The 12,010-nt window shown below is 37.1% G+C and overlaps 1 protein-coding gene across 2 annotated transcripts in view; it reads left to right on the forward strand.

The window, feature by feature from the left end:
- The window catches only part of CDH12 (cadherin 12), a 252,015-nt gene that overhangs the window by 108,963 nt on the left and 131,042 nt on the right, over positions 1 to 12,010 (forward strand). The window contains exon 1 of one of the 2 annotated variants that reach the window (XM_021386976.1): positions 6,499 to 6,644. The exons of the other annotated variant lie outside the window; for it this stretch is intronic. The gene's annotated coding sequence lies outside the window, so the exon portion shown is untranslated. Of the gene's footprint in view, positions 1 to 6,498; positions 6,645 to 12,010 lie in introns of those variants that run through there. 2 annotated transcript variants of the gene reach the window in all.

Genomic DNA, 12,010 nt, shown 5'->3' on the forward strand with positions numbered 1-12,010 from the left:
CGGCTGTTGGAATTTGTCAGCAAAACAGAGAAACTTGGCAAATATTTTTAGCCAGGAGAACTTTGTAGAAGGAGAGTTATATAGGATATGACCCTACAGGCATGCACACAGCAAAATGTATAAGAAGCTTTTGCTGTTATGAGTGAGGCGTTAAATAATTTTTTTCTGCATGCGTGTTTCATAGGTCCAAAATATCAGTATCAGTGCCAAATTCATGTGAAGCATTTGAGTCTCACTTCATGTATATCCAGTTATACTTTATTGGTTTGAACTAGGTATGGAAAAAATGAAAAACTAATTTCCCAACAGATAAAAACACTACATTGCTATCCACATTGTGATTTTGCTCCAGTTTAGGATCATAAGTAAATAACACTCCATCACAGCCAAGTCTTTTGATGTAGACAGGTTACCCAGCCAATACTTTTATTATTATTAAAATTGAGCTATTTGGTTTTGCTCTGAATGTGTGTGTTGGTTATTTTTATGATGCTGAATCATGTTAGTTCTTTTAATATACATTGAGAAGCTCAGTAATTATTGGTACTGCATTGTGGTTTGCATAATCCTCTCTGGGTTTAGAATATATTGCATTAGTGTTGTTAGGATTATGAGTTAATTTTTGTCAGTGACACTATTGCTGAAGGAAAGGCGTTTCAGTGTAGCATTGAGAAATGCAGGAATTGTTTCTAGACAGGCACACAGAATGTCTAAACATAAAACATGTTGTATTGATTGTTGTTTTAGTAGCCACTGATCAACTGTAAATGTTAAAAATTAACAAGAAGTTGCTTTTTCTGTACCACAGAATGGCTCTAAATTTTAAATATCTTTTCAGCAAGACCTGTTCTTTTGGCCACCAAGTGGTTTTAAACATTAAAGCTATTTTAAAAGCATTACTTTTCTTATCCACTGAGTGACTGTAAACCTTAAATATGTTTTATAAAAGCTGCTTTTCAAGTTGCTGCCTGCATGTCTAGGAACATCATTTTTCTTTAAAGACTGAACTTTTTTCTTATTAGTTCAATTGTATTTATAATTTTTTCACAGAAGAAAAAAAGCAAAACTTCACTGGTGTAAGGTAAGTCTTCATTCGTGACAAGCAATCATGTCCTAGCCATCTTCTTACAAAGAAACTACAAGTAATGTGAACAAGCCAGATTTAAAATGGATTTTTAGAATATTTTATGCAGACAGGATCATATGTAAATCTAGTGTTCTTCTCCTCCATTTTAGTATATAATACTAATGTTAAGTCAAAATAATTAAAGCAGACGTTAATTATATTCTATACTAAGATAACTGGCCTAAGAAGTCAGTCACTGGTGGATTGTGAGACTCAATCAAGTCATCATCAGTCCTAGAGTAGGACAAAACAGAAGGCAAAATAGTCTCCAAGCTCGCTAAGCAAATGGGAACCACTAAACCAAACAAGATTAAGGGCTTTAATTCTGTGTGCAGAAATAACTCCATGTGGCAAATTAGATGTAATCCTAGAAAGGCCCAGAGTGATAAGAGGAGTGTTCATGACAATCTGGCTTTACTAGAACAATGAGAAAAAAATGTAAATTGCAAATATTCTGTGAATGACAGATTATTCTCTGTTTGAAGAATTCTGTAAGATTTAATGTCTACAGCAAAAATACTGCAGATGAAAATGAAAGCTTAGGAAAAAAAAAGATCCTTTGAAAACAGGGGTATAAAAGTACTGCAGAATGAGGAACAGCAGATGATGGAGTATTTTTAAATGGCATATTGTCCAATTAAGTAAGTGTATCTGTCTCTGGACATTAAGAACCCTAGATACTTACCACTTCTCAGCTGTAATAAGGAATAGCATAGATAGGCAATCTAACACCATGTCTATCCCATACACCTAACGTTTTTCCTGATTAAAGGATTATTACAGGTCTTACATGAACTTAATGTCCCTCCAACCTCTAATTGACATGTATCTCAACAGAGCTGGTTGTAACCTTTCCAGAGGAGTCTTTTTTTTTTTATAACCTTCTGTAGAATTGAAAGATAAAGACATACAGTTCTGTTAAAACATTTTCTGAAAAAACAGGTGTTCATTTTGTGAGTCGTCATTAAACAAGTAGCTTCCAAATTACTAGAGAAGCATTATTTATTCCAACCCAGGAAGCCAAGCAAGGAGCACGCTCTTGCTTGTTAGCAAGCAATCTGTAGGCCAGGCAACCTTCTCTGGAGCTGAAAATCCACTGGTTTGCATGTTTCTTGTTTTCTTTGCCATGACAAGGTAGGTTGCCACTGCAACTAAACAGGTTCTAAATAAGTAGGAAGAAGATCAATGGAAATGAAGCAAACTTTCTTCTTTGCCAGTAACTCAGCAATGTCAATATTACTTTCTGGTGTGTGCTAATACTTTTTTTTTTTTTTTTTCTGGAATGAAACAGGAAGAAACAAAAAAGTAAAACTACCAGAAAAAATTCTAATTAAAAAATATTCCACTGTCTATACAGCCTTACTTGCCAATTGTGTTTGGGTGCCTTTTACACAGAAGCTATCAGTAAAAGTGAAATCATTGAGGGTTAGAGAGAAGGGTGGAAACAAATGAGCTACAGATTTCAGACAGGTGTGAACATAAAGAATGATAGCTGAGGAAGAAGAAAAACTTTACAGAGTGTACAGATTACATTTCACAGGAGCTATGGGAGAGGAATGTAGCACCTTTAACACCATTTTAGATTTGATTCAGAATGGTACTCCTAAAGAGACTGATACTGGTTCTGCTAACAATCTAAAGGACCATCCTTTTATTTTTTATAAGAAGTTTAAAGGGTATCAATTAATTAAAAAAAAAGGCAATCATGGTATGAGTATTCCTATGGAACTGTTTTGAAGGATCAGGGAAACATGAAGTAGACAAAGGGACATCCTTCAAGGATTGCCTGCCACACCAATATGCACGCATCTTTGGTTGAGAAAGCATTTGCAGATACTCCCAGAGGTGTAATTTCAACTGACCACTTTGATCTTAGTACGTGGATGTTCACAACTGATTTTCCCTGAAAGTAAACTCTTGACTAGTTGTCATCCCATTGAAGATGGAATGATGTTTTGAGGATAGAGATTCTTAGAAGGATAATCACAGTTGTCAATCACATAGTAACCAGGTCAGGAAATCTAGAGTTGAAGAGTATCTCTGCTATTATATCATTCATATTCATGGATACTGCCCAGACATACAAAGATGAGTTCAAGAAAGCCAAGGCACAGATGGAACTAAACTTTGGGAGGGATGTGAAAAATAACAATAAGGTGTTCTACACATACACTGATCAGAAGACGCAGGCCAAGGTGAGTGTACTCCCCCTGATAAATGAGAAGGGAGATCTGGCAACATCAGACATGGAGCAGGCAGAGGAGCTCAACAAGTTCATTGCCTTAGTCCTCACTGGCAGCCAGGCTTCCCAGTTTCCAATGCCTCTCATATCCCTAAAACTCCAGACGGGGATCGGGGGAGCAAAATTCCTCTCCTTGGCATTATCTGAAATAATGCATCAAGGTCTGGGGCCCCCACCACAAGAAGGATGTGGAGCTGTTAGACCAGCTCCAGAAGAGGGCCACAAATGTGATCAAAGACCTGGAGTACCTCTCTTATGATGAAAAATTGAAGGAGGTGGGTTGTTCATCCTGGAGAAGAGAGGACTTTGGGGTGACCACATTGTGGTCTTCTAGTTCTTGAGGGAATCTTATATGTAGGAGGGAGACCAACTTCTTACATGGTCTGGTAGTGAGAGGACAAGGGGGAATGGTTTCAAACTAAAAGAGAGGAGATTTAGGTTAGGTATTAAGAAGGCATTTTTTACTCAGAGGGCAGTGAGGCACTGGCACAGGCTGCCCAGAGAAGCTGTAGGTGCCCCATCCCCATTCAGTGGCATTAGATCAGGTCCTGGACAGCCTCATCTGGTGAGTGACAATCCTGCCCATGACAGGGGCATTGAAACTAGCTATCTTTGAAGTCCTTTCTGACCTAAGCCATTCTGTTATTCTATTATACTCCATTTACGTTTATTCCTGTTAGTAAACTGTGCATCAGTTTTACAATTTGTTCTATTCTAAAGTAGTATCCTTATTTATTTGAAACATAACATTTTTATGTGGCTAGGTTTTCTACACTGTTTGACCATCGGAAGTTCAAATTAGAAACCTATTACCATCCTGCCTCTGTAAATGACCAGAGAGCTAGAATCTAGAAGAATGTTAAACAAATATTTATGCAGATTATCCTGTCATTGTCTTTATGGGAGGAGGCTGTATCCAGACACGACATTTTTATTTTTTAACTCTGTTTAAAAGGGCTGTTACTAGGGTTTACATGCATGTCAGATACTTCTCTCATACCCATTTTGTTAGTTCTAGTGACTGTATACTCTCTAAATTGATCATGTAATTCTACAAAATATTTCCATTTTCTATTTTTAACATTTCTGACATTGGAAGACAAAAGATGATAAAAATAGTTTATTTATTTTTGATACAGTCCTAACTATAGTATACATCTCTATCATACCCTACCTTAAACAGATGAAATCTTTAAAATTCCAAGTGGAAAACTTTTCTTGTCTCAATTACTTCCACTGCTTGCCTCTGAGCCCCTTTTATTTCTGCTGACCTTTTAGCAACAGGACAACAGTAATGAATATTTTCCACAGTTTTGAGAGAATTCAGATGAGAAATATGTCTGAAGGTTCATATGCTCAAGATTGTAATTTATAGTCTTGCAAGACATGATAGAGACACAGATGCTCAAATTATCAGCCCCACTTGCTTCTTCTCTGGTTCAGTAACTCCAAATTCATCTACTTTTTTTTTCTGCTTCCACTCCATCTCACCTCATCCCTGAATTCCAAGCCAAACAACGTCAGACTGTTTTTAGCAGATGTTTGATAGTCCTGCGGTTCTTTCATAATTCTTGCATGTGATTCTGAACGAATCACATTCACAAGTTTTAAATGCTTACACAGTATTAATCACTGAGCATAATCCAGTGGGACATAGCACCTCACAGTTCAAACAGCCGATGATCCCATGTGCCTTCAAAAGATCAACGAGAAAAAAAAAAAAAAAGCAAACAAAAAAGCCAACTTCCACTAATTGCAAAGAAAAAAAAGAGATTTAATGTGATACATTGAAGAACTGTGTTTGGTAATTTTGTTTGCGGTACTGCAGAAGGAATAAGGAGGGGAACTTTTACATTTATGGAGGAGGAGTGCCTGAATGTACGTAAATTACTGCTTTTATTTGCCACAACCCAGATTAAGACACTGGAGTGTTAGAATTGCTACAATGGAAATAAATGAATTTCCTTTTCAGCTTTTCTTTATAACAAACAAAAGTAAATTCTCTTATATTCATGAAGAAATTATTTCATAAATGACCTAAAAGGTGGCAAGATGTTGGACTACTTGCCTGAATCAAAAGATGATAGCAAGACATCGGCTTCTTAAATTCCTAAATCCATATGAATCTGGTAATTTAACTGGTAAGTAGTAAAACAGAAGTACTTACTTTGGGCCACTGCACAGCAAGACGAGGTATCTGAACTGCTCATTTAAAGGAAAGATACGGAATGAGAGCTGCACGAGCACATCCTACTGATCTACTGCTGGGCTGAAGTTGTGAAGGTTCAGTAATATCTATACTGCAGTCTGGATGCTTTGTATTTTAGCTGCCTTTATCAACTTACTTTGGGGAACACAAGGGGTCTTGATAGGGTAAACTTTATGGTTGCATGTTGCAAGGAACTTCAGGACACTAAGTCAACTGCTGCCTTGCATAGATGTCCTGATGGTTCATATCCATTGTTACTCTTACCCAGACTGGCTACATTAAGGCCAGCATGAGCCTCCCTGCCCAAGATGCAAATGTGTTTTATGGTTTGAGTGTTTACTGACTTGCATGCACAATGCGCATCATGTCTGTACTGCTCTTATCAGCTGTAGAGTTCTTGGATTTGATAGTAAGATCTCATTAATGAATATATTTTACCAGCACTTTCTCACACAAGATTTGTAAAGGTATTACGTCAATGAAAAAGTTTCATTGGCAACTTGTTGGGTTTTTTTTGTTTTTTTTTTCTTTGTTTCTCTAAGTGCTGGACATATACATTATTTTGAAAATCCTAGGCAGGCTCCCAAATAGCAATTAAAAAAATGAGCTTTACCACTGTGTCAGGGACCCAAAGATCTTGGCTGAAGAATGATTCTGAATTGGAACAAAGCTTTCTGACAGAGAGCATAACCGGATAGCTGCATGACTAGAACCACGGGCCACATGACAGTTTTGATGAAAACAGCATTTGCAGCTAGAGCCACTTATCTTGTTTTGGTAGGAAGCTGACGTTGTTAGTTTATCTTGTTTTGCAAATTTGTTTTCTGCAAGCAGGTGTTCCACTTGGGGTCTGCATCATGCACTGGCCACGCAGATGCGACGTACAAGTGGAAAATACCCTGCAGACCATGGAGAGAATAAAAGCAGGAGGGAGGCTGTGGTGGATTCCAGAGAGAGAAAGTGAACTTTGAAGCAGGGGACACCCTGCTGACACTTCCTGCCGAATCCACTATGGCATGTTTCTTCCCTTCCTCCTATTCGGCCTTTTGCCCATCTCTCAAGAGTTGGTAAGTAATGTTGCATTTTGCTTAAGGAGTCTCATGCTCACTACTAACTGAGATTATCTGGAATAGATGCCAGTGCATGTGTACTGAATAAAATTTGTAACCCTCTGTGCCTCTCTGAGTGCGTAGCTTGCTTGCTTCCACTCCTGAGACATCCTGTCTGTCAGATCCAAATGTACCCTGAAACAACCACCAAGCCTAAAACAGCACAGTGCTAAAATTTGCTGGTATGCATTAGAGATGTGAACCAATATGTTTTGGAAATTTGGCCAGGCAGTTGGAGCAGGATTTCTGGATCTCAGCCAGATCAGATGCAGTTCAAATTCCACACTGTGGCAGTAGGTGATCTGGGGTATGCCACGAAGGGTTATATGTCCACATGGATTTATTTCACTGATTCCAAGTGTAGTTTCTTAGTACCTGCCTAAACCTGAAAAAAAATCTATGAAATTGTTCCATGGGTTCCTGAAATGTCACCTAAGCCTTCCTGCAATCTGCTTGTGCACAGAACTGTCTGAACTTTACTCTGCTGAGCAGCCAGATGCCAATTAATGCTTAAGCACTGTCACAATTCATAAAGTAGTTATACTTAATTCCTCTTTGGAAGCCAGACGGTGACATTTTCAGAGTTCAGCGATATATTCCATGCAAAATTTGGCTGGAGGAGAGGTCATCTGTCTTTGACTGCAGTAAGGTAGGTAGAAAACTTACCCAATATGCTGTAGATGCAGCTTTAATCCTTTCCTCTTTTTTTTTTTTTTTTTTTTTTTTTTTTAAATGGGAAGATTTGGATACCACCTTCTAATGTTTTAACCACCAGGCCAGAGAGCCTTTCTTAATCTTTCTCACTTCTCCCTCTTTTTGGCCTGATGAATATTTAATGATCCTATATAAAACAGATCAGCTTCCTCCTTCAAGAGAGTAATGGTCTGAGCATTCACTTAAGAAGCAGGAGATAAGCCTTCAACCACCATAAAACAGAAGATTGGCTTCTGCTGGGCATTCAGGAGGGAACATCACCTGCTTCTCCATTTTGTCAGAATTAGGTTGTCTTAAGCCATTAACAGATAAGCAAGTTCAAAACTGGATTTCCACAGTAAATAATTTCTGAGAAAGATGTAATCTAGGATACAACTTTTCTCATTGGTGTTTCTTACAGGCTACAGCAACGTTTCACAAACAAGGTCTTTTATACAGATTGTTTTGTTAGGCATCTAAGCAACACCAGGTAGAAAAAAGCTATATCTGGGTTTATTGCATTTTGCTATGGCTCATTTTATGATTCATGTCCTTAGTATCTCTGTGCTGTAGCTGTTGTGTATAAATGTATCATGTAAAGTTACTTCTCTACTTTATAGGTGTATTCTTTAAAATGGTGAAAACTGAAAGAGATATTAAATGCTGCCAGCATACATGATCACAGAATTTAATGTACAGAGGGAATATTAATTTCAAAGCTTGCTTCTTAATGCATCGATGTTTCCAGAACCGATACAGCACAAATGAGAGTACACGTACAAAGGGCCTGAGGGGAATTCACCTTGGAAAAAACTCTTTTTTTATATGTTTGGGAAGGAGATGGGAAACAAATAAATTTGAAGAATAGGGAAAATATAGAATAAAAAGTTGGGAAGCAGCTCACAGCTGAAACCAGGCTAAAGATTTAACGATCATTAAAAGGTCCAAGCATGATTAGTTCAGTGAGTTAATGTCTTAACTGTGTTGTCTTTCTTTATCTATGTGAGGAGGAATGTGAATGGCTTATTAAAATCCACTTGATAGCATTTTTAACAGTCCTTTGCATGGCTTTTCACTGTCTTACTCTCAGGCCTAAATTAGAAAGGCTGACAAGTTCACACCTTGAGTACTGTGTTACAATGTGGGCCTCTCACTACAAGAAAGACATTGAAGCCCTGTAGCATGTCCAGAAAAGGGTGATGAAGCTGGTGAGGGGTCTGGAGCACAGGCCTTATGAGGAGAGGCTGAGGGAGCTGGGATTGTTCAGTCTGGAGAAGAGGAGGCTTAGGGGAGATCTTGTGGCTCTCTATCTACAACTCCCTGAAAGGAGGTTATGTTGAGGTGGGTGTCAGCCTCTTCTCCCACATAACTAGCAATAGGACTAGAGTGAATGGCCTCAAGCAGCACCAGTGAAGATTCAGTTTGGATAGTAGGAAAAATTTCTTCTCCAAAACAGTGATCAGGCACTGGAAAAGGCTGCCCAGGGAGGTGGTTGAGTCACCATCCCTGGAAGTGTTCAAGAAATGTTTAGATGTTGTACTGAGGGGGGCAGATTTCTAGAACAGAATCCTTTCTACAGTTGAAGACAGGTGAATTGCATTTCAGCCTGGACAACAGCCAAATACTGTGAGAAAAGCGTGGTCTGTCTTTACCACTTCCATTTTTTTTCTCCCTTCATCTGTTTTTACTCCTTTCCTTTCTTCTTTTCTTCTTTTCTTCTTTTCTTCTTTTCTTCTTTTCTCTCTCTCTTTCTCTCTCTCTCTTTCTCTCTCTCTCTCTTTCTCTCTCTCTCTCTTTCTCTCTCTCTCTCTTTCTCTCTCTCTCTCTTTCTCTCTCTCTCTTTCTCTCTCTTTCTCTCTCTCTCTTTCTCTCTCTCTCTTTCTCTCTCTCTCTTTCTCTCTCTCTCTTTCTTTCCTTTTTTTCATTCATTCTTTTTTTTTTTTTTTTTTGGCCAGAGGTAACAACTTCAGTATTGCTTTTTATCTGGGCTCCAGAGACATGTGATTTTGATCATCAAAATAGAGAGAAAAATGCATACGAGGGGAAAAAATCCCAGTGCAGACTCAGAATAGATCTAACAAGTAAAAGGTTCAAATTTCTATGTGTTAAGAATGAGGAATTTCTATGTTGATGATTTCAACAGCATGAAGTATAGAGCTAAGCATTGTATATCACTCTTAGCTATAATTTTCTGGGTCATAGCCATGTCATACAAATATTAAAATACTTGTATTTTTCTATGTATGTGTGGCCAAAATTCATTTGTATGTTATTTTATTTTCTCTGAAGTTTAAAAAAACATAATGCACTGCAATAAAACAGAGGTATAAAAGAAACCCATAATAAGCTATAAGAGCTTAAAATTAAAATTAAGAAGAATCCTGCAGCCTTGCTGCAAAACAAAAGAGCATACTGAGACAGCAGAAATCCTTTAGACTTTGAAAAGAACTTAATTTGTCATCAGTGTCTGATTTTACTCTTTTTTTAAAAGTTCAGGTATTTTAATTAAGGAAATACTATTTTTTCAATGAATTTCCTTCTAAATCTAGATTACACGTGAAATATTTGGAAGGTACTTGTAGAGCTGTGTATGACTTGGCTGACATGAGAAGGATATATTATAGTCATTGGTGTTGGTAAGATGTTAACTTACTCAGTGGAATGATGCCTCAGAATTCTCAAAGAATAATTGTTTTATACGTTGTTATAAGAAAGATTTGCTTGTCCACACTGTAGCAGTAACAGGGAAAGACAAACATTTGGGAGTATGTATGGTCTCTTTACCAGAACTGCTGAAATACTGTACTCACGGTGACCATGTACCTGTGAAGTGAAAACATCACGTAGACCTTCTGAGAGATGTGTTTCACCATTACATTTTAAGCACTCTGATGTTAAGAAAGAAATTCACAAATTCAGGTGAGGTTTTCAGCATAACCTAAAGCTGATGTGCCCTTAAGTTTACAATATTGCAGCCACATCTGTCTCAATGCAGACAGTAAAAGGAAGATGTATGCACAAGAGTGTGACAATCCTTCCATGTGACTGGCACAAAGTCTCACACACACTCTGTCCTTTCCCTGCACATGTTATGCTATCAAGTGATTAATCCCTGTCACAAATTTTAACTGTTACTGTTTTTTCTGATAGAGATCCTTACATTTTCATCATCAAGAATATAAACCACTGGCATGCTTCATACATCTAATCTGTAATATATGCACATCTGTGCTGCATTCTGTCTCATCCAAGCTAGAGAAATAAAATTTAATCTTAACTGTTTGATACTTCAATATGCATTTTCTTTCTAACATTTGAAAAAAATGAGGTTCCTGCTAACTGAGCAACCCTGTATTTTTGCATTTAAGTAGGTGAAGGGTCTGACACTGAGTTCCAATTTGCAGAACACCAAATATTATCTACTGAAAGTCTACTGTGGTGAATTAATAGTTCTTTCATGGAAATTTTAAAATATTTTATTCTAAAGAGAAGGTGTCAGGATTTCACTTTTTTGTGTAAAACAACATCAGAGTTACAGAACTGCAGCTGTATTCTCACATGCAGAAATAGATAAACTCAAACTCTTGGATAGATTTATGAATGCAGGCAACTCAAAACCTTACTCTTCTCCATGGCTGTTTTTCTCCCCAGTCTCTCATTCCAGAGTTTGTACTCTCTTTTGACAATGAATTACTACTGCAATATGAGAGATGGAAACTAGCCAGAGCTTCCAGGACTGCATTACTTTTTTTTCTTTCTGTGGTTCTGCATTTTGTTTCTCCAAATACACAAGAAATACAATGTCACCTGTGTACATTAGTAAATACACCTTTTTTTTTTTTTTTTTTGGTCTACCCATGGAAAGCAAAAATAAATCCTTATTCCTGAATTAAGATTTCTGAGAAAGCTCTCTGTATTTTTAGGAGGAATGGGATTCTTCCACTAGTAAGAATTTTGTGACTGCATGTAGCAATACTGAAAGTACAGTTGAAAAAACGACCATATTTTTCACTGGTTTCATGAGTTCTCATGGACTTTTATTGTTACTGATGTTCACATCTGTTCTGAATTTTTTTCCACTGACTGTAAAGTAGTTAGGTTTTCACAAATTCCCAGGTATTTCTACAAATCATACAGTTCTGCAAAGCATGTTAACACTTAATCATGGTATGCATTTCTAACACATCAGAATACATCTTTAAAACAAATTTAAAGAATGCATCATCTCATTTTCAACTACTTATTGTCTAAACTATCCATAATACATGTGGAATAGCAGATGACCCGTATTCATTACATATTTATTAAGCATAGAATACTAAGGTGAATTTTGCTAGTAGTATTTAAGAAAGAAATCATATAAGGATATCACACATTTCCTGTCAGAGCTCTTTGTCTTGAAGGGTATTTTATTTGTCTTTAATACAGTGCAATTTTAAATTAGATGTTATGAGATATACAGCATTCTGTGTTGTTTTTTCACATGTAGGCCATATGAAAGGCTAATGACCTTTAAAGATCTTTTCTTCATACTTCTTTTTTTTTTTAAGAAAACACTGACTCTGCCTTTCTTTTGCATTTGTACAATAATGTGGAACACAATCCCTTTTGCCATTTGTCCCTTTGTTAAA

The sequence above is a fragment of the Numida meleagris genome, chromosome 2, assembly GCF_002078875.1.
Source record: "Numida meleagris isolate 19003 breed g44 Domestic line chromosome 2, NumMel1.0, whole genome shotgun sequence".
Classification (NCBI taxonomy): domain Eukaryota; kingdom Metazoa; phylum Chordata; class Aves; order Galliformes; family Numididae; genus Numida; species Numida meleagris.